This window comes from Notamacropus eugenii, chromosome 6 (assembly GCF_028372415.1).
Source record: "Notamacropus eugenii isolate mMacEug1 chromosome 6, mMacEug1.pri_v2, whole genome shotgun sequence".
Taxonomy (NCBI): domain Eukaryota; kingdom Metazoa; phylum Chordata; class Mammalia; order Diprotodontia; family Macropodidae; genus Notamacropus; species Notamacropus eugenii.
This window is the reverse complement of record NC_092877.1, coordinates 81,806,483-81,811,995: the sequence shown is the minus strand read 5'-3', so window position 1 is coordinate 81,811,995 and position 5,513 is coordinate 81,806,483. Positions and strand designations below refer to the sequence as shown.

Below are 5,513 nucleotides of genomic sequence, written 5' to 3'. Positions count from 1 at the left end.
AATCTTGCGTTATACATGGAGGACATTATGTTATGTGTTTCCACTGGACAACAAATATGAAATATCTTCTCTTATTCAATGAAATCAACATTTCATGTCATATATTCTTAATATAGAACAAGAAAAATAGAAACTGAAATCTTTGAGTTTGAATATAGAAGTTAAACAGAAAATTGAGTGTAATACTTGTAAAAGTATTTTTTTTTCTTCTCAGGACAAGATGCACTGAGCAAAACGTCATAAAGGAGAAAGCCGTGACTGAGTATGTCAAGAGACAAATCAGAACTCAATTGGTGAAACATGTTTAAAGCAATTAATGCTCATACAAAGCCAGTCTTAATATAAACTTGCAGAGCTGTAAAATTGGAAAGCATTCTAAACAAAAACCTGTATAGTATTACTGAACTGCAGCCCAATTTGCAAACATTAAGTTATTTGGGAGGCTGTTGGGATTGGGGTTTTCCAGTGGTGTGTGCACAGGCTGGTGGACTCCCTCCCCATTCCCTCACCATCCTGCCAAACACAAAACTGCTTTCCTGAGGTCTGCCATGGAGGAATCAGTGTCAGATCTGGAGCCCTTACTGAGCCAGGAAATCTTCTTAGACGTATGGAACTTACAATGGAACAATTTGCCAGATGATTTATCGAATATAGATGATAAATACTTTGCCCCACCAGACAACGGGACATGGCTGAGAAATGAGGAAGAAAGTCTTAGTGTTCAGGTGCCTGTATCCCCAGTTAGCCTGCCAACATCATCTACTGTTCCATCTCGAAAGGACTATCCTGGGGATTATGGCTTTAGGCTTGGTTTTCTATAATCTGGAATACACAAGTCTGTCACCTGCACATACTCCCCTGAGCTGAACAAGCTATTTTGCCAACTGGCCAAGGCCTGCCCTGTCCAGCTCTGGGTCACCTCATCACCACCTGCTGGTGTCTGAGTTCACGCTTTGGCAATTTATAAGAAGTCAGAACACACGACCAGGGTGGTTAAGTGCTATCCCCACCATGAACAATGCACTGACCACATAGATGCCCTGGCATCCCCACAGTACCTGATCTGGGTGGAAGGAAGTCTACAGGCTGAATACCTCAATGATGCCACCACCATGCGACAGAGTGCATCTATTCCATAAGAGGGTCGGTGGTGATTGAAGTACAATTAATTACAATTATGTGTGCAACAGTTCTTGCATGGGGGGCATGAACCGTCGCCCAATCCTCACCATCATAACCCTGGAAGACTCCAGTGGTCAGCTCCTTGGCTGGGGAAGTTTTGAAGTACATGTATGTGCCTGTCCTGGAAGAGATGGGCAGACTAAGAAGGAAAATTTCCTCAAGAAGTGAGGTCACAACCCACAGCCAGCCTCTGAGAACAATAAGCCTGCATTGCCCACCACTCCTAGTAGCACCCCCAAGGCTAAGAAGAAGCTAGTGAATGGAGAATATTTCACCCTCCAGATTCGAGGTCGTCACCTCTGTGAATTGCTCCAGGAAATACTTGGAACTGAAAGATGCTCACAGTGGGAAAGAACCTGAGGGAAACTGTCACTACCACAGCCAATTGAAGTCCAAGAAAGGAGATTCTACCCCCTGTCAAGGCAAAAGACTTTTGATGAAAAGTGAAGTTTCTGACTCTGACTGAACATAACCATCCCCACCCCAGGACCCTCTGTTTTTTATTTCCCATATGCAACCTTTCCTCTAAAGTCTCTCCTTTACGAGATTCCCATTCTTTAACCCTTCCCCTTCTTCTACCTTGAATGTCTAAGTCTCAAACAATATTACTGTGTTCTTTGCTAAAACAGATAATAAGATAAGGGAGAGTGGGACCTTTGCTTACTAGGCCATGCTCTCTCACTTGATGTTCATTCGTCCACCTCTTCACGACCCTGTGGACCATAGCCCTCTAGTAATTTCCATGGGGTTGTTGGCAAAGATACTGGAGTGCTTTGCCATTTCCTTCTCCAGTGGATTAAGGTAAACAGAAGTTAAATGACTTGGTCACACAGCTCCTGAGGTCCACTCAGGTCTTCCTGATAATAGGTATCACTTTATAACCGCTGAGCCACCTAGCTGCCTTCCATCACATTAATGTCTCTCTAAAAGAGAGGGTAGTGCTCTCTGAGCAGACTGTTCCGAATAAAAATATTAGGAGCACTGGAATCATAGGCTTAGAACAGAGGGAAGGGACCTCAGAGGCCACTACATGAGGAAACTAAGACCCACAGAACAACTTAATTTCTCACAGTGAGAAATGGGATTTAAACCCAGAAATACAAAGTGATGCTTCCATTCTGCCATACTGTCTTTCTAGACTAGAGATTTTGCTTAGAGCCATGGTGGTTTCTTGAAACTATTAGAAGTGTTTCTGTCATTTTGGAAAGTGTATTCACTTAGGTATGTGTTCCTGGTAAGGTGGGGGAGGGTAACAGAAGGATGTCAGGAAAGTGGATAGTCACAAATAGTTGTTGATGGGTTGACATCTGCGATATAATGAGCTGTCCCATCCCCAGGATTTAGTCTCTGAAATGCCCATTGGCATGTGCTTCTACCAAAATGTTTTGTCCTCTCTAGACTAACTAGACTCTGAAGTTTTATTTTCACTCACCTCTATTTAGCATTTCCTTTCATGATGAATGTAGGTAACAAACATTTTGAGAAGGGAGCCATGCTTCGCCAGACTTCCAAAGGGTTTTGACAAAAATGGTCAAGAATCACAGCTCTAGCCCCAGACTCTCAGGAACACATGAGGCAAACTTTCTTAACCCCCCAGAGATGTGTCCTTTCTCCTTTTCTCCCCCTTTATTTTTTACCTTTTTTGCTATTTTTATGGAATTTATTTTCAAATAAAGAGTTAATACTGGCTAAAAAAATATTAAGTTATTTGTCAAAGAGAAAAAATATTATTGATAGGTATTTTGTAGCCCATGATAAATGGGTTAGAAATTTACCAAAAGTAATGGCTATTTAGATCCATGTTGTTGTACAATAACAATAAGTAACAATAAGATTTTCATTAAGGAACTCAGACTTATTGATCCTTTCAGATTGTGCAAGGCAATGGCAAAAACTGCACAAAATCACTGTCAGTAAAAGTGTAGCATGCACCAAATGCTTAGCAGGTTGTGATCTTGTGACTTTAATTATAAATTAGTAGCCAGCTATCCTTCGTAAATGAATGGATCACCACACAACAAATATATACTTCAACATTTTCTCAATGATTCAGCAAATTAACTAGTGCTGGATTTAACTTTTACCCACAATCACCCACATAAAACATTGAGTTTTCAAAATTGAGCAACAGAATTTTAATAGATGTCCTCATTCCAAATAAATGTGATCTCTAAGCTACCTAGAATGGAAACAAAAATATGTGATATAGTGACCTAGCAAAAAGAATGAAAATCATATCAGGACAAGATGGCATACATCTAGTCACTATCAACATCTTTACCCCTAGAGAAGTCTTAATGATGCATTCAGTAAACTTACAGGAGATGAACTTATTCTGAATGCTTTTATATTGTTACAAAAAAGAAGTTGATTTGCCCTCTTATTTGGTAGTCTATAGAAGTAAATATAAGAGAACACTAGCTGAATAGAGACTTATTGCCAGACTATTTCTATCAGAACTCTATGCATATATGCATATACATATTGCCCAAATATTGTACAGTGAGTAGGAGACAGGAAAAAGCAGTGGCAGATATAGGCAAAAGTAATGTCAACAGCAGGGAGCATTGTGGTATGGCTAAATTATTCCCATAATGCCTGCCATCATCTGTAGACTTTGTGTCTTGTCAACCATACTGAGCATTTCCTACGTGGGATCCAGTTTGCAGGATGGTATATTTCATGATGTGGTGTTGTTATTTGTGAGGGATTCATGGTCATTGACTGCCAAAGTTGCAATGACTTCTGACAAAGTCATCCCTCTGAGAGAAGGGAAGGATTCAGAAAGTGTTATCAATAATACCACTGTATCTGGACTAATTTTTTTTATTATATTCATTTTATTTATTTTTAGTGTTCTACAAACACTACTATATAACTTAGACTTTTTTTTACCTAATCTACCCCACGACTCCCCCCTCCCTTCCCTAGATGACACATAATTCTATGTAGGATCTGCACATACATACCTATTAAATACATTTTCACTAGAGTCATGGTGTGTAGAAGAATTAAAATGAATGGGAGAAACCAAAATGTAATACACACACAAAAAAATGATCTGCTACGTTCTTTGATTGACTTCCATAGTTCTTTCTCTGGATGTGGAAGGCATTTTTCCTTAGAAGACAATTGCGAATTTTTTTTTAAGTCCTTGCATTGCTCTGAAGTGCCAAGTCTATCAGAAAAAACTCACACACTGTGGTCGTTACTGTGAACAAAGTTCTCCTGGTTCTGCTTTCACTCAGCATCAAATCATATAAGTTTTTTCCAGGCCTCTTTGAATTCTTCCTGTTCATCATTTCTTAAATCACAATAGTATTCCATTATATTCATATAACATAATTTATTCAGCCATTCCCCAACTGATGGGCATGCCCTCGATTTCCAGTTTTTGGCTACTACAGAATGTGACTATAAATATTTTTGTACATGTGGGATCCTTTCCTATTTTTATGATCTCTTGGGGATACAGTCCTAGAAGGAATATTGCTGAGTCAAAGAGTATGCACATTTTTGTAGCCCTTAGGGCATAATTCCAAATTGCTCTCCAGAATGGTTGGATCAGCTCACAGCTCCACCAACAATGTATGAGTGTTTCAACTCTCCCAACATTTATCATCTTCCTATTTGCCAATCTGATAGGTATGATGTGATACCTCAGAGTTGTTTTGATTTGCATCTCTCTAATCAAAAATGATTTAGAGAATTTTTTCATATGATTATAGATATCTTTAACTTCTTCCTCTGAAAATGCCTGTTCATATCATTTGACTCCATTTCTCAAATGGGGAATGACTTGTATTCTTGTACATTTGACTCAGTTCTCTATCTATTCTAAAAATGTGGTCTTTATTCCCAATGTTAGCTGTAAAAATTCTTTCCCAATACACTACATCCCTCTGAATTTTGGTTGCATTGGGTTTGGTTGTGCAAAACTTTCAGTTTAATGTAAGCAAAATTATCCATCTTGCATTTCATAATGCTTTCTATCTCTTCTTTAGTCAAAAATTCTTCCCTTCTCCATAGATCTGATAAATGCTCAATTCCTTGCTCCTCCAGATTGTCCATGGTATCAATCTTTATACCTAGATTGTCTTCCCATTTGGACTTCATTCTTGTGTATGGTGTCAGGCATTGATCTATGCCTAGTTTCCACCACACCATTATCCAGTTTTCCCAGCAATTTTTGTTGAACAGTGAGTTCTAATCCCAGTAGCTGGAATCTTTTGGTTTATCAAACAGAAGGTTGCCATATTCATTGCCTCTGTGTCTTGAGTAGCTAGCATATTCCACTTGCCTACCCTTCTGTTTCTTACCCAGTACCAAGT

General features: G+C 39.1%; 1 pseudogene; it reads left to right on the top strand.

Moving 5' to 3' along the window:
• The first annotated feature begins 533 nt into the window (after window positions 1–533).
• Window positions 534–1,648, top strand: LOC140510439 (cellular tumor antigen p53-like; annotated as a pseudogene).
• Window positions 1,649–5,513: the final 3,865 nt, after the last annotated feature.